Source organism: Pteropus vampyrus, unplaced genomic scaffold (genome assembly GCF_000151845.1).
Source record: "Pteropus vampyrus isolate Shadow unplaced genomic scaffold, Pvam_2.0 Scaffold89, whole genome shotgun sequence".
Lineage (NCBI taxonomy): Eukaryota > Metazoa > Chordata > Mammalia > Chiroptera > Pteropodidae > Pteropus > Pteropus vampyrus.
This window is the reverse complement of record NW_011888870.1, coordinates 1,242,614-1,260,972: the sequence shown is the minus strand read 5'-3', so window position 1 is coordinate 1,260,972 and position 18,359 is coordinate 1,242,614. Positions and strand designations below refer to the sequence as shown.

Below are 18,359 nucleotides of genomic sequence, written 5' to 3'. Positions count from 1 at the left end.
TTCATGAGTTATCTTTTTTTCAGGTTTTTGACAAATTGCATGTGCTGGGCCAGAATGATTAATCCTGGTTCAGTGGTCAAGAACATTGATTTAAAAAACTTATTTCCAGGCTGTGGAATAGCCTGGGGATAACATAGTAATTTTGTTTGTGTTCGAATTGCTTGCTGGCAGGCAGCCTTGGTCTGTATGGTTGTTGGACCAGTCCAGTTTTTGGTCAATCTGCTTGCTCTTTGCAGGTGAACTTCTCTTCCTGTTCTTCTCCCTTTTTTCTCTTGTAGTTGTTGCAATTGTACTTGACATTGTCTTGGCATTTAAATCCAGATGAGTCATTTTTTGCTGGAATAATTTTAAGCATTAAAAAGTAAGATCAGTATATCTGTCAAACTTTTTTGGATATTTTAAAATCATGTAATAGAAACCTTTCAAATCTGCATGTGTATATTTTTGAGAGAATGGGTATTTATTTTCAGCTGCATCTGAATTAATGTTTTTAGAGAAAACTATAACATTATCATGTAAAGAAATTTATCCCTCCCCCTCAGTTTTTTCTAACAATCCTATTTATTTTTAAGGTATAGCTAGTCTTTTTCTTATGACTTTCTACCTTCACTATGTAAGTTGCATTTGAGTATTTCTGGATTTCACTTGCCCATTTGCCGTTATTCCATTTTTATGGTTAATATCCAGTCTGCTTTTTTTTATTTTTATGTTTCAACCAAAGATGAAGGACATAGTAAAAAGAACATATCTTTCTTTGAGGGGGAAAAAATTATCACCATTGGGGCCACATTTTCCACTAAGTAAATTTTCCCACGAGTAGATCAGGAAAATTTTAAAGTTACATTAATCCCTCGAAGTGAGCTGATGTTTTCAAATTATTATATTGGGATTCTAAATATTTCCTTCAGTAGATATTTTAATTCTTGCTGGTACTAAACAGGATAGAGGATACAAAGACAAATAACAAATCGATTCTTTCCTCAAGCACTGTCAAGTTTATTGGGATGGATATGCTGTGTACTTACGTAACTACAGTATGAAGTAGAAAGTGGTAGGAAGGTACAGACCAAGGGCTGTGGTAGCTCAGAGGAAGGATTGATTATTGTTGGTCGGGAGGAATGAGAGAACTAGGGAAGATATTCTTATGGATCTTTTATGAGAAAATTTGTCAAATAGTAGAAATAAGAAACTTCTGGTTATATAAGCGAGACTTTATTTATAGTTTGAGTATCCCTTATGGGAAACCTTTTGTGAGAATTTACCATTTTGTATTATTGTGTCTTCTGGCCTATTAGACCATTGGCTCCTTGACAGTAAGAGTCATACATTTTTATCTTTGCATTTCCAAAACTTCATACTCGATTGACATTTACTACATGATTTTTGAGAGAATGAATTAGGTAGGAACTAGCTAGAAATTTCCACAGTGAATCAGGCAAGCATTTCATATAGTTTTGTGTTCTAGTCTCAGGTAGATACTGCCCTCTGTGTCTACATGAGCTTCAAAATATCCAAAATATTCACAGAACATCCCTAGTCAATAAGTAACACTAATGAAATTTTTATTTCAGGGAGTTACTGATGAGGAAGGGAACAAATATACACTTTTGCAATAAAAATGTAAACAATGGAAGTAATAATATGTCAGAAAGGTAGATAGTGGAGTCTTCATATTTTCCCATGGAGTTAAAAAGTAATGACCTTTTAATTTAGTTTGGAAAACTACTGTGCTTTATACTTTGGAACTCAGTAACTGTACGATATCAAATGCTGTTTCTAAAAATATTAGTACTCATAGTTAAAATATATAGAGATTTTGACTGCAGTCCTACCAGTGGTACCAGTTGACTCTTAAAGCACTCCCTGGCCTGAGAAAGAGCATCAACAATTCGGAGTTAAGTGGAATACAGTAGTTGTAAGAGTGCGGGATTCAAATCCAGCTACTTACTGTTGTAACTTGGGAGAAGTTGCTAAACCTTTCTAGGCTTTGTTTTCCTCATCTACAAGATGGAGATAATGGTCGCCTCTTTAAGTTAGTGGTGAGCATTAAATAAAATTATATGTATATATAGATAGATATCTCACTTAGCATGGGTGCCTTGTACATAATGTTGCTAATGAAGCATTAGAAAATACCAGTTTGAAAATATTTGGTTTGAAATTGAAATACTGTCTTAATCTAGGATGGTTTGTCCCATTTTTGGTTTGTTTTATGGAGATTGTATTCAAGCAGTGCTGAGATCCAGTGTGATTCTGAAGTAATGCCTACTATGAGGCATGAGGTTACTCCATAGGTCACAAATGCTGACTATTAAGATGAAATATTTGCCATCCTAAAGATAGTGGATTGGAGTTTTCACCAGGTCACTTGGTGATATGTGTTTTAAAGATCATGCTTTCCTATTGTGCCCTGAATAATAAGGATAGCTGTTTCAAAGTAACTAAGTGGATGTTATTCATTATTCTCTAATAGTTACCTGTAGGGCAGCTATAATAGTCTTCCTATTGATAGATCATTTATGTATTTAAAACCCACATAAATAATTTACATAAAAACTTTGTATTATTTGGTTTAAATTTATTATAAAAATCATGTTTAATAACTTAAACAAAAATTTTCAAAACTAGATTTACTAAATTAACACACTTTTAGCAACCATATGAGTGATATTGGGCTTAGACAGTTTTGTGCAATATGCTTATAGTGGGAGGACTTTGATTCTATTACATGACCTTGGCAAGTCACTTGACTAACTCGGCCTCATGTTTCTCATCTATAAATGTACACTGAAACATAGGATTGTTATTACATAGAAATGCCATAATGCTCATTTGAGTTCTAGTGGTTCTTAAGCAAAGAGATGCATTATAATCAGACACTAGCATTTTACAAGTATATATGTCTGGATCCCATTCCAAGTCTTCTAAATCAGAAACTCTGTAGGTTGAGGCCTAGATAATTTTTATATGAATCCATGCTTCAGAACCTTTTTACAAATAAAAATTTGTGCAGATTCTACTCTGTAATATTTTTTCTTCTTTGAATCTTAAATTAGTATTTTGGGGCCAGTGGAGAGAAATGCTTGTCATGCTACTTATTTTAGGTCTTTTGGCAAAATAAGAAGAAGCAACTGTAGGAAAAAGACTCAGTTGCAAAACAAGTGAGTGAGATAGCATCTTAGAAGCAAATATAAAAAAGAACTTAAATCCTAGTGCTTTCTCACCAAAAAAAAAAAAAAGTTTCATGTGTCTCTTTAATCAAAAAACATCTTGAGAGCATCTTGGGGTGGTAAAGTAAAAATGTTCCTCACAAAGTTAAAGATTTAAAAATATTTTAAAATCATACTCAACTAATAGGAACTACCATCCCATTTGAAACAAACACATATTACAGAAAGATTTACCTATGTATGATATTTGCAAACATTATTAAAAAGATTTACCTAAGTGTTATATGAAATATATCCTGTCTCAAACCATATTATATTTCTCTCAAATGTGTTCAGATGATATGGAAAATGGATCCCCTCCTATAGCAGAAGGGGTATAAGTTAGTATGTCCTCTTGTAAGGGTAATTTAGCACAATCAAAATTAATATTGCCCCAGAAATTAACTCATGCATAATATTGGTCAATTGACTTGACAAGGATGCCAATGCTATTCAGTTGGCAGAGGATAATCTTTTCCAATAAATGATACTGGGAACTGGATGTCCTCCTGCAAAAGAATAAAGTAAACCCTATACCACATACAAAAATTAACTCAAGATGAATCAAAGACCTAAACTAAGTGCTGAAACTATAAAACTCTTAAAACATAGGGGGAAATGTTCATGAAATTGGATTTGGTAATAATTTCTTGAATATGACACCAAAGGCACAGGCAACAAAAGAAAAAATAGAAAACTTGGACTTCATCAAAATTAAAAACTTTTGTACATCACAGAACACTATCAAGAGAGTGAAATATTTGCAGAATGGAAGAAAGTATTACAAATTAGACATCTGATAAGAGATTGATACCCAGAATATATAAAGAACTACTACAACTCAACAAGATGACAAAGGACCCAGTTCAAAATAGATAAAAATGGGACTCGAGTAGACTTTTCTCCAGAGAAGATATACAAATGGCCAATAAACACATGAAAAGATGCCCAGCATTGCTAGTCATTAGAGAAATGCAAATCAAAGTTATGAGATAACTACTTCGTGCTCAATAGGAAGGTTGTTAACAAAAATAGTAAATAACAAATATTGATGAGGATGTAAAGAAATTGGAAATGGCCGATGGGAATATAAAATGGGACAGCTGTCAAAAAGTTTGGCCGTTCCTCAGAAAGTTAAACAGAATTACCACATGCTTCAGCAATTCCGCTGTTATGTATATACTCAAAAGAATTTAAAACAGTATTCAAACAAATACCTATACACCAATGTTCATAGGAGCATTATTCACAATAGCCAAAGGATACAAGCAACTCAAATGTTCATTGACAGATAAATGGAAAAACAAAATGTGAAATAAATATATATATGTACATATATATATATAATGGAATGTTACTCAACCTTTAAAAAATGAAATTTTGATACATGCTACAACATGGATAAACCTTGAAAACATTATGCTAGGAGAAATAAGCCAGATAAAGAAGGATGTATACTTTAAAGTAGATGAATTTAAATAATGGCAGTTTCTGCTTGGACTTAATGTGAATATTTCTTTTTTGTCGCAAATGATGATGAAATATGAAATAGCTTTTCACTTTTCAATTAGCGTTTCTCAACATACCATCTTTTTGGTTATTACTATTAAAAACTGTCTATATGGATTCTACAAAGTCACTGTTGGGTGTTAAGATATGTATTTTATGTCTGCATTTCCAATAATCTATTAGAATCTAGTGTATATGCTCTAATACTTAAGACTATTCTTTTTCTGTGTTTGAACTTAAAGTAGTAAAGTTTGTATCACAGAATGTACTTGAATTATTTATTTGTTTTTTTTAATATCTTGATTTTTTCCTAACTTTAAAAAAACACTAGGTAATTGGAACCTTCGCTGACCATCAACAGTCAGCTCTTTGCTGAGAAGTTAATAGAACCACAGGTTCCTTTTCCTTGGGCATTACTCCTTTCATTGAGGATAGAAATAAGAGTGGATGAGAGTTCCCTGGAACAGAAATTGCAAATGAAACTTTAGTTCTAATATACAGTGGTTATGAGACTATTAATAAGCTCAACTTTTATGGAAGACAATTTGTCAGTATTTATCAGAGGTTAAATGTGTCTACACATGGACCCATAAATTACATTTCTAAGAATTTACCTTAAATTTTATTTTCACCAAAAATGTGTGAAGATGTATGTACAAGGATGTCCATTATAGCAGAGTTGGTTATGACTTTAAAAAAAAACAAAACTGAAAATAGATGATGACTGAGGCATAATCATTATACTGAGATCATTAAGAATGAAAGAATGACATCATTCTATATATACTGACTTTGAATAAAATATCCATTATATAATGGTTAATTTAAAAACTAAAGTGTAGAACACAATATATACGATAATACAAGTGTTTTGTTTTTTTTTTTTAAGTATGAACAAGAATTCTTCTGTTTATATATGCTAAGGAAATGTATGAAAAGGTACCTGACAAACTGTGATTAAAATTTACTTCTGAGGACTGGTATATAAATATGAGTATGTATTAGTTTTTAATTATATATTTTTAGAAGTCAAGAATGTAGTATAAAGATTAAGAGCTGTAACAGTCACAAAATATTTTAAAGCTCTTAGATAATACTAATGTTATGTGTGTGTAATGGGTGGAGCATTGGGTTCGGAATTAGAAGTCCTAGATTCATATTCTGGAACCACCACCCAACTAGCCACAAGACCATGGAAGAAAGCCAGTCTTTAGGAGCCAATTTTCTCATTCTTAAATGAAACCCATGTCAAGTATTCTACATCTCATGAGTGTCCAGTGATATTAACTGTTATTATAATGCTGCCAAAATCTTCCTTGGTTGATATGATCAAACTGGAAAAAAACACCAAAAGAACAAGAAACAGGAATAAGCTCTGATGATAAAATATCCAGGCAGAGGTTTTCAAAATATTTGCTTGAACTGCTGAACTTCTTGCTCACGTGTTCTGAATTATTTTGGCATTGTATGGATTCAAAAAGTAGTGGTAAACCAATGCCTTTACAGAGACCACTCAGCCGCTTATCACTATTATCCTTAATTTCAGAAGTTTAACATGTGGTACTTTCTGAACATTGCTTTAAAATATGTGTATTGGGGCTAAGTACTGAGTACAGTGTTTCATATTTGGCAGAGTCAATTAGAAATATGGTTTGCCCCCAAGCGTTCATCAGTGGATGAATGGATAAGCATAATTTGGAATATGTATACAATGGAATATTATTTAGCCTTTAAAATGGAGGAAATTCCGATACATGCTACAACGTGGATGAACCTTGAGGACATTATGCTAAATGAAATAAGCCAATCACAAAAAAGACATACTGTATGATACCACAAGACACTTTAAGTAGTCAAAATCATAGAAACAAAAAGTAGAATGGTGGTTGTCAGAGGCTAGGGGAGGGGAAATGAGAAGTTATTGTTTATTAGGAATAGTTTCAGTTTTACAAGATGAAAAGAGCTATGGAGATGGATGATGGTGAAGATTGCACATTATGAATATATTTAATACCACATAAAAATGGTTAAGATGGTAAATTTTATGTGTATTTTATCACAATAAAACAATTGAAAAATAAATGGGTTACCAAATTTTACAATGTAAGTTATTGGTCTGATGGTATTATCGAAGGTTCAACGCCTTTATAAATATTTACAATGTTAATAACTTATTTTTTCTATATTTTTTTCATATTATAAATCTAAGAAAAGCCCAGGTTTTAAAAACCGATACGATAAAAGTTTAAGTGACTAAAGTACGGCAGCTCACCTGCCTAAGAATAAAGAGGCAGGTGTCAGAAGACTTGGATTCCCGCCCTAATTCTGCCATTTGCTAACTCTGATTTTAGTATGTGTAATGGAGGTATAATTTTAGAGTTGTTTTGAGCATAAAATGAAACAATAGATATGAAAATATGTTGTAAACTAGAAGGCACAATGCACATAGAAGGAGCTATGTAATCTTTTTCTAATTTAGACTTTTCTTTGCACAGTATGTTTTGTTTTATTAGATGACATAAAAGCCCATCTTGCCAATTTTCTTAATGGAATGAGACTGTAATGGTAAAATGGAACACTTATTGTAAATCCATGCTAACCACGATGAAATCTTTTGGCCTAGCTATACATGCAGACTAATATAGTGCCTGTGAGCTTATGACCTGAGGGCTGTTGAATTGCAAACAGATTTTTATAAGTCAGCAAAGACATTAATCCAAAATCATATCACTATTCCAAATGTTCTTAATGAGATGACTGCTGCATAACTGTCAGTCTCCTTCAGTTCCAAGGTTTAGGTTTGGAGAGGAAGCTTTAATCCTTGAGCTGACGATTCAAAAGGGTTCTGATGAGCCTCATATGTATATAATATTTAGTTCCATGAATAAATTGCATACCGAGTTACTTCCATTTTGCATTTACATTCTTTCTTTTCCTGGATTGAATGATATGTTTTCTAATCAATTGGCTCTTTAATGATCAATTTCAGGAATGAAGAGTAATATTTATAAAAAGCAGTAAAGTGCAAGTTAGAACTAGCAAGGATAAAAAAAATTAGTCTTGTCCTTCTTTTATATTGGGAGTTAAAATTATTTTGAAGATGACAACCCAGCTGAAGTTAAGGATTTTTTCTCCTCTTCACAAATAATAATAGACATAATTTTTAGAAGTAGAATATCTTTCCTTATGCTTTGGGAAGAAGTAGAACTTCTTGCAAAGTAATTCCAAGATTTAGAGTAGACAGTGAAAAATTAACTTCCTGGTTTAGAGTGTTAATTTGCTCTGATCAAGAATTAACAGAAGGAAATGGGAAACGGACATATCAGATTTTTCATCTAGTCAACACTGAATAGATTCACAAAAGTATTGAATTTGAAACCACTGGTATAAATTTAAAATCCAAACACCTACCCTCAACCTTTACCAAGTGAAATTTGTTGAAGTTACAAATAAGCCTACCTTCCTCAGAAGTACCCCCACTGTGCAACTAGAGCCAGTGGAAAACTCTTTTGATTGGTCTTCTTCAGCCTCCAAAGGGACTATCTGGACAGTGGTTGTACTAGTGGGAAGATGGAATTAGATTATTTTTGGTTCTTTATAGACCCATATCTTTATTAGAAAGTTGTTTGGATTCCTGTGGTCACTGGTATAAGGAAACACTAGGTTGTTAACAGTTTCTAATGATTTCCTTAAGAGTTCCTTTGATTGCAAAATTCTTTGATGCCTTTGTTCGTAAGAAGTGAGGTGTGAGGGTAGTGACTTAGGCAAAGGGATTTTTAAAATATATTCTTCACAGTTGTGAATAGTGTAAGCTGCTTGAGGGCAAGTAGCTTGTTCTCCACTGTGTCCCCAACATGTAAACTGGTATCTAGTGCATAGGACACACTCAAAGAATACTTTTTATTGAGTGAAGAAATATGCTTGTTAAGAATCAGTATAATTTATTTAAAGACTATAAACCATTTAAGCATCAATTCTTTGAAGTAATCTGAACTATAAGAACCAATGATAAGTTAGTAATGAAACATGGATCCTTTTTGTGTATGTGTGGATGAAAACCTGAAACTAGATACTCATTAAAAAATGTGTAGAGATAAAAATCCCTGCGTGAATATAAAGTGTAAATGTGTTCTTATGATTCCCTTAAGCATATTTGCACTTGAGATAAACCACTGGGAAAAAATGATTATCCCACTGAGGCTAGCTTCTACCACGAAACATTTCCTCAATTTAATTATTTTCTCCTTTATCTCCTGAAAAAGTTTTTTTTTCTGTTTGTTGTATACATGTATTTTGCTTTTCCTGTGTGTGTGTGTGTGTGTGTGTGTGTGTGTGTGTGTGTGTGTGTGTAAATGTGGTGCTCTGTCTCCTTCAGGAAACACCTTTTTTCTGTGTGATGCAGTCAGTTTTTGTCATTTCCACTTTACTGTGAACTAAGAAGTCATCCTTTTCCTGTGAAAAGGAAATTTCCCAGCTGTTCATAAATTGTGGAATCTGTTATAGGAGAGGACAAGATTTCAGAAAGAGTTCCTTCTCTATTCTACGTGTTCTTTTATTGCTTTTTCTCATAAAATTGATCTTTTAATTCCTAACGTATACCATCTATTTGACAAGGTGGTGACTTCCTGTTTAAGAGTAAGCTCTGGTTTTGTGTATCAGACCCATGGTGATAGTTCTTTGTGAGGACTCTGGCAACGCTGCTGTTTTCTCCTCTGATTGATTTGAGGTAAGCTGGGAAAAATCAAGAGATTGAAAGGGGTATTATTTTTAAAGTAATTCTATAGTGTTTTCTTGGTTAAAATGCTCACCACTTCCTCTGTTCTCTAAACACATTTGAGCATATCGCTATTTTCTTTGTTTTGAGTCATTTATGTGTGTAGAACTACCATCTGGAATATGATCTATTGATTCACCTCCAGCTAACTGACTGTCTTCAGTATCACAAACCTAAGTGGAGCTGTAGGAAGGATCAGCCCTACTACTGTTAATTATCATTGGTCCGAAATATACCGTTGCTTTTGCTCATCTGCTCCTAGTGCCTAAAGCACACTCTCGCTGCTGCTCTGCTTGGCTCACCCTTATTCTTTTAAATTATAATTTACAACTCATACACATACACATATATGTATAATTTATAAATCACACACATGCACATATATGTATAGTTTTTAAATCACACATTAGCCCCATTTCCACCTTCGTTACATTGGGCCTGGGTTAGGTGCCTTGGTTGTTAGCTCACATAGTATCCTATCCTGCAAAGGATATAAAAGAAAATTCTGTTTTGTTAGTTATATTTTGGTGCCATGGAGACAACTTTCAGAAATGGGACACTAAAGATCATCCATACAAGATTAAGAGCCAAGGCTGGTTTTGTCTTTTTTTTTGCTACAACTTGTTTCTTCGTAAGAGTACAGCCAACATAGGTTTTTTATTTGGGGACATCATTATTAAAGGTTATTCTATGAACTTGTCATTTATAGACTTATACTTCATCTATGCTATTTGTATTATACAGATCTGGTCAAACGGTGAGTGTGTGCTGGAAATGTGAAGTGAAGGGAACAGAATTGGAGCTTGGGAACATTTATATTTTTTAAATTACTACTTCCGTTCAGTTAAGGGGAGTCCTGTAACTTTGCTTTTAGCTAGAGAGATAGTCCTGTAAGCTTGACAGATCACAGCTGTATCCTCTACTTTGTGTGAAAATGTATTTGCTTTCCTTCCTGTTCATTTAATTTTTCTGGTTTCCTAATGTATTAAAGCTTATTCCAGTGTTTCATGGAGCATTAGGGTTTCATGGAGCATATATGACCAGATGAGAATGTGAACAATGGTTAAAGACTAGGGTATAGGCAGGGAATGAATTAAATATGGGGTACGTGTGCTGCAAAAACTGAATGACAAGGAGAAACCTCTTCTGAATAAGTTTTTTAAGGTCCCAAGAGCATGTTTGGATGTTTTAGACAAATACTACAATTGAAGCAGTTCTATTTCATTTGTAAACTACATCATTCCTTTACAAAGAATTAAATACTTGTTCCATATTCTAACAGTTCCATCATTTTATTCTCTGTCAAAGATTTAGAACAACCTCAGGATGTTATATCTTTCATCTTACCATCCTGAGCTGCTTCCTTCCTTCCTTCCTTGGGATTTTATACTCCAATGTCTTTAAACCTAAAACACTAGTAGGCTTCTCACATCAGCACAAGTTCATTTCTTGCCATTGGACAGAAAACTTGGAAATGTTTGTTAGTATCTCATCTTCCATAGGAGAGCAGATTCCAATTTGAGCATTCATTCTTGGACAGAATAGAAAGAGTACTGGCTTGACGTTAGGAGATGAGTTTTCTGACCTTAGGTAGCAGCCTTAGATGCCTCTGAATTCTCACAAGTGAAGAGATTTGGACTAGATGACTTTTGAGGTCCTTTCAGCTGTATTTGACATTATGGAACCTGAGCTTCCTACCAGGACAAAACGTAGTTGTCTCCCTTATTATATAAGTGTCAATTACACCCAAAGACTCACTATATAATATGAAAGGTGAAAATAAAGTAAGCCAGTTGAGCTGTTTGATTTAGAAGGATGAAGCCACAGTGTTCCAGCTGGTGAGACTCATGCAGCAGAGACACAGACTACAGCCAGAGTAGATGCAAGTGATACTGATGGCCTCCGGATGATGTAGGTAGTGGACAGGGGCTTATGGGTTGATTTATTCAATGGCACTTTTATTGGTACAGCACAGCTAGAGAAGGATTTTTTTTTTTTTCATTTACTGCTAGTTGATCTTGGGGAAGCCTCAGTGAGGGGATTGACTAGTCAAGCCTTTGAGAACAGAAAGTGAGAGCATCTTCAAGAAGAACTTTTGTAAGGAGTGAAGGAAATTGGTGCTGTATTTAACACAGGGTAAACTCTTTCTATGGTGTACATAGGTGTACATAAATGCTGAATACACAGATGAAATGTAGGTGCTTGTAGAGGAATAAGGAATATACATTTGCATGGAGACCTACCCTAACAAACATACTGGCTAATGAAAGATTAACTATTTGCTTTTTCTTTTGTGTTATCTTTATCTGGGTAATATATTTTTAATCTGAGATACATTCTTCGGTATACTTGTTATAAACTGTTTAAAATCTTTGAGGTCATCTAGTTCAATCCTCTCATTTGCAATTATGGAAATTGAGGCTGAGAGAGAGTACCTTGGCCAAAATCATGCTATGAGTTAGAACTGGAACTAGAACCCAATTCTGGTTATTCCTAAATTTTTACTATTGAGAATACAAACCTATCCTTTATATATTTGAAAGTATGAAGTACACCCACAAAAGTTTTCAAAATGGTAAGAATTTCGCTTAGTGGATGAGACTAAATCTTCCTCTTTTTTCCCCTAGGAATCCTCCCCCCACGGCTTTGCTTTTCAGTAACTTCAGAAAGTAGCATTCTGCCAATAGATGTGTTTTCATATCTCATCCTCTATCAGATTCTTGGACTGTGCTGTAAAACAGTATTAGGCAGAAGTAAGATAACATCAGTGTGAAGTTTCTGTATGGTAAGAATCCAGAAAATTCTCTTATGACAGGGTGAGATTGTGTAACACTGAAATACGTTGGTTTTGAACAGAAATTTCAGAATCTTAACCCATCAGAGAGAATGTAATAAAGGGGGAAAAAAATTCCTGATTATTTGCTGTGTTAGTGATTACATACAGTTTTTTTTTTGTTTTTATTTTACATAATTATTTAGTTTTGAAAAATGTCTTAATTTTTTTGACTATGAAGCCTAATTTATATTTAAATGTTTTTGTGAACATGTTGGAAATGTTTCTAATCACTGAAAAATAGTAATTAATTAGAATCTGACGATGGGAGAAACTGTTGAATCCATTCCAACAATGAAATGTATTAATGCTTTAGTATTGCTGTGGGCCACAATGGTTGAATATCATGATCATCTAAGTTACACTGTACAGTCCATTCATTCTATTGTTAATGTGGAGAAGTGGAGTATGTAGTATGCTGATTTGAGACCTAAATTCTCTGTTCAAGAATCTCTTAGTTTATTATGCCTCCATGCTGAGTAATTAAAATTATATGGATTACGTACTTGAAATATACAATTCAACATGTAAGAGAGCTTGCATTATTTCTCATATGAGTTTATATTAGAAAAACACTTCGGTTTTGTGAGAAAGAGGATTTGACAATGTTTCTGGAGAGCTAAACTAGCCAACAGAAAAGATGGTATCAAGTTATATATAAGCTCTTGTCACAGAAAGACAAAGACTTTTCTTTCTTTTATCTTAATTTTAATTTTTTCAGGTAAACTTTTAAATGTGAGTTTGACATACATATGGAAGGGTACACAAATCATGAGGTACAGCTTGGTAAACATGTACAAAGCGAACACCCTGTGTAACCTCACCTAGATCAAGAAATGGAACACCAGAAACACCCTGGCGTGTCTTCTCAGGCATTATCCTTCCCTGCAAGGTAGCCGTGATCCTGACATGTAATCATTCGATATCTAATCCTTTGTATCTATCTGCTTTTGCTCAACATTGTTTTCTGTGAACCTCATTCATGTTGTTGTATGTAACAGTAGTTCTTTTCATTGTGTGTATTGCATTATGAACATTCAGATTGATGGGCATTCAGATTGTTTCAGTTTGGGAGCATTAAAAGTAATTCCGCTGTGAACATTTTGGTATTCATATATATGCACTTCTGGGGGGTGTATTCCCGGTAGAGGAGTGGCTGGATTACAGGACATGTGTGTGTCCAGCTTTTGCAGATAATGTCAGACAGTTTTCCAAAATATTTGTACTAATTGACACAAGGACTCAAATAATGTTTAAGAGTTCCAGATGCTCCACATCTTTGCCAATACTTGGTATTAACGGTTTTTTGTTTTTGTTTTCATTTCAACCATACTGGTGAATAGATAGCAGTGTCTCAATGTGATTTTAATTTGTATTTCCCTGATGACTGATGATGATGAGCACTTTGTGTATTTATTGGTCATTTGATGTTCTCTTTTGCAAAGAGCCTGTTCAGATCTTTTACTAATGGGCAAAAGTAGGTTGTCTTTTTTTTTATTATTGTTGATTTTAGTGGTTTTTTATAATATATTCTGGATAATCTTTTATCAGAGTAAAGTCTTATCAGTCTAAAGTTAGTAGCTCTCTCTCCCCTTCCGAACAATACAAAGATCTTAAAACAGTTTAACTCTTATTCTCCATTTCCATCTTATATGATATTATTGACCAGGATTTTAGTTTTACCTTATAACCCCCTACATTTATTATTGCTACTATATTTTATGTAATTTTTTAAATCACTCAGTTATTTACCAGTTACTCACTTTCTTCCATCTCAATTCTTCCTTTCAATTTTAATTTCTTTCTGAAATTCATCCTTTGAAAGTTCCTTTAATGAGTTTATAGAACTCTTTAGTAAGGCAATGTTTTATTTTACTTACTCTTAAAAGATAGTTTCGTTTGATATATAATTCGAGGCTGACAGTCATCTTCTCTCAGTACTTTGAAAATATTATTTCTGTGTCTTATGACTTTTATTTTTTCTTTTGAAGTCTACTGCAAATCTAATCGTCAGTCCTTTATAGGTCATTCATCACTGATCAGCTCTAGAGAATTTCTAGCTCTGAGCTCCTTGAATGTGACCTCTCCCCATTCTCTCTCTTTTAGGAACCTCCATACTGTTGAACTTCTTTACTCCTTTTCTCTTAGCCTCTCTTTTTCACGTATTCCATTTCTTTGTCCCTCTCTCTGCTCAGTCTGGTTGGTTTTTTTACATCTATATTCCAAATTGTTCTCTTTCCACCGAGTCTAGTATTCTGTTTAATCCACTCAATAAGTTTTTTTTAATTATTATAGTCAATAGTTTTTCAAATCCACTAGTCTTTATAATATCTTGTTTCTTTCTCATGTCTCCAATCCTATCTTTAAGGATTTTGAACATTGTAAAAATGCTTATATTCCATGTGTCAGTATTTCAGTGTCTGCAGTTCTTGGGGGGATGTCAAATTCTTTTGTGTTTTGTTTCTGCTGACTTTTGTTTAATGTGGTTTGTATACTCGTGTGCTTTATAATTCTGAATTTTGAATTTGGCAGGATTTTATCTGTGGGAATCCTTAGGCAGCCTGTTTTGAGAGCACCTTTCTCCAGATAGGATTTATGTTTTCTTCTTGCCGGGTGGGCTGGGGTGCTACCAACCTAAAACCACCTTGTGTTGCTCTCTTGGCTTGGGGTTTCCTGGACTATGCTGGTGTGTAAATTCAAATTCTAAATTCTCGAAACACTAGGCCTCTTATTACACATAATAAGAGAAGAGACTTTTTTTTTTCCACTCAGCATTTTAGAAAAGATATATAAAGGTTTTTTTGTTTCATGTTGTTTAATCCCATCTCTTGGTGGACAGACTTTTTTGTCTATGTTTTTACTATGGGTATAACCTTTCCAGGACTCCAACTTTATGTGTGTGTCGAGGGTCTGTAACAGCTCCCTATCTCATAGAAAGCACTCTCTATCTACCCCCATAACTTGTGTCTTGCAGAAAACCTAGTTTCTAATTTAGCAATTTTTTCTTCACAACATTGAGCTCATCATTTTCAGAGGACCAGGCAAATTTCATTTTTTACTTCTGATCCTACTCACCATGGTAAATTGACTGTGATTCTTTTTTCATAAGTTTTAAGTTGTTTATATTCTTTGTGGTGCAATTGAACGTCCAGTTTTTTCTTCTGAAATTACTGAAATACAAGAGTATTTCTTGAGTATTTCTTAATAATGTTATGATCTATATAATGACTTTATATCGAGAGAGATTTGATCCAGAGATTTCCTCTTTTGAGCCCTAGCTACAGAAATTTGCTTTTAAACCAATGAGTCAGAATGTTAATGCTGCAGCTGGGTGCTCTGCTCTGACTACTAAAAACACTGGTCCAGATGCACGGAGTGCTCACTGGTTTATCAGGTACGTCTTGACTTTTGTGTCACGGCAAAGGCCAACACTTGTTGAATGTACACTGTCCTTTTTCCAGTTCCTATAAGAAGGTTCTAATTAATGCTTCAAAGAAGGAACAGATTTGATTAATGTACTAAATCATCTGCAAAAAGCTTGAAATATTTTTTCCCGCTTTCATTTCTGGGGTTGTTGCAAAGGTAATAAATAACTGTTAAACTTGAAATTAAAGAAAGTAATTTGCTTCTGGCAGAAGGCCTTTCCAAAATTCTTTCTGTAATTTCTAACTGCATGATTGAAAAATATAGCAGTGAATTTGTATTATCTTATTCCTTTCCATTTCCAGTTTTTTGTGTGTGCGTATGTTTTTGTTTGTTTTAACAGCAACTCCAAAGGTACTAGTTTGGGCCTTCTTTCTCCCCTCCAATTACCCTCTTTACTTAAAACATCATGTCATTTATTATATTGGGCCAGCAGGAATCAGTTTAAAGGGGTTGAGAGCTGTTTTAGATTAATGGCTTGGCAACTTGGAAATAGCCCGCTGGAGTCACAGACTTGCTTATCTTGGAGTAAGTTTTAAAAACTTAGCCATTGAGAATTGAGAATTGTTTCTATAAGCTGCCAAATTGAAAATTGGAGTGAAGAAAAACTTTACACTGATCCACAGACCCCAGAATTCTTGTCAGTATGCTTTATGGGAATCATGTTCTTTGAAGGATGATAGAGTCCAGTCCACAGGAAAAAAAGCCTTTCATGACAATCAATAAATAGTGTTGCGCTGGGTTTGCATGGACTTGATAGTGTTTTTCCTCAAAGTTATCCATTTTTCATTTTCATATATAAGATATTCCCTTTTTTTAAATATTTTTAAAGCGATAGCCATTTATTACATCCTAACTTTTTATGCATTAGAAAAAAACACCCCTTTCATTTTCTTCTCTCATTTGTAGGATTGCACAACCTTTCAGTTAAACAAAACCAAAATTGTTCACTGGCTCGGAGTTACCATTCCCTTGAAATAAGCCACATAGCTCCCTGTGGGTGTGCCCGGCCTCGGACTGCGCCAGTCACTTGATCCTCCTTATCTCCAGTCTCTCTTGGCTGCTTAGGTTGTCTCTTCATCTGTTTTCTTAGCTCCTCCTGTTCCCTCTCCCACCCAGTTTTTGTACTGCTCTGGTCACCTCCCTTCTCAAAGGCTCAGGAGCAGTTCTCATGAGTTTTTTCTTTTCCTTTTCTCTTAGTATTCTGAAGAGATTACTTATACAGTGTCCAAAAATACATGTTTTCATTGAGGAACTTCTACACAAGGATTAAACCACTCAATTTGAACATTTTGCAAAAGGTTTGTTATTTTTTTTCTTTTTTTTTTGTCAGAAGTTAGGTACTAAAGGTGTGAATTCATGACTGTAAAGTACAGATGGCCCTTGCTTTATATAAAATATGTGCTCTAAAAAGTTGGTTGTATTCTAATATAAATTCAATGCAGGAGAGATTATTATTTAAAAGAACCTAGCAAGGAATCTTTGAAGAGTCCACATAATATAATAATCTTACCTTAGTGTCTCTATTTGAGATTTTTTTCATTCAGGTTGTCATATAGCGTATGTTGTAAATGACGGTCTTTATAATATTCTCCATAAAAATGGGAGATTTGTTATTTATGTGCACTTTAATGTGAACCCATATCTTAAACCTTAACCTATGGCATTTTCACATCAATAGTAACTTGATCAAAATAGGGTGTCTATTCTTAGTAATTTAACATGGCATCCTTTCACCTTTCATTAGATTAGGCCAGTTTTTTAATACACAAAAGTAACCTTTCTCATATGCATAAACATCTTTCTGGGCCAGTGAGCTTGAGAATTTGGTGTCTTACAGACAAATGCTTGGTAATCAGTTGTTTCTTTTTTCTTTGTAGCCCCTCCTATTAAATCTACCATGCTTTTACCTCTAAGGATTTGAGCCCATAGGGTATGGTGTACCTGTGTCAGGTTGACCATGTCTTTGTTTATTGACATTGATATTAACCTAGAATGTTCTTGTATCTCCTTCCATAATGATGTGGTGGCAGAGTTCAGTTTAGTTTCAAGATAATTGGTCTTAATTATTTCTAAGTCATTGGTAGTGCAGTGTAAGAACAAGCATTGTTCCAAGAAAAGACGCAAATGGCTTTTGAGTTTCTTTTCTTAGCTTACAAGTCAAAAGATTAGGGTGAAAGCAGAAGCACATGACAAAACCGTATGGTTTGCTAGTAGATTGTAGGGTTCCTGTAGCTTAAATTATACAAACCACTATCAGCTCTTAACTAGTGACAGTTTTATTTCCCTTTAGTCTTAGTCGAAATCTGTGATCCTTTTATTTAAAGTAAAGCCATATGTTAAAGTATAGGTTTATTAAGAAATATGTTGTCTTAGCATATCTTTCTGCCAGGGATATATATACCACCCTCTCCCCCAAATACCTGCTCATCAGTTTAAGACCAAACTCCAGTGTAAATTCCTGGGAACCTTCTCACTGATTCCTTGATCCGAGTCTGTAATACATCTATTATAACTCAGTAACACAGTGTGCTAGGTAGTTGTTTAAGAAGCTGTCTCCCTTCTCCTCCCCCAACCCAGAAAGTTGCTATTAGCTTAAGATCAGGGATAA

At 34.1% G+C, this 18,359-nt stretch overlaps 1 protein-coding gene across 6 annotated transcripts in view; it reads left to right on the top strand.

The window, feature by feature from the left end:
* The window catches only part of ADD3 (adducin 3), a 114,605-nt gene that overhangs the window by 34,923 nt on the left and 61,323 nt on the right, over nucleotides 1-18,359 (top strand). The window contains exon 1 of one of the 6 annotated variants that reach the window (XM_023532732.1): nucleotides 17,030-17,049. The exons of the other annotated variants lie outside the window; for them this stretch is intronic. The gene's annotated coding sequence lies outside the window, so the exon portion shown is untranslated. Of the gene's footprint in view, nucleotides 1-17,029; nucleotides 17,050-18,359 lie in introns of those variants that run through there. 6 annotated transcript variants of the gene reach the window in all.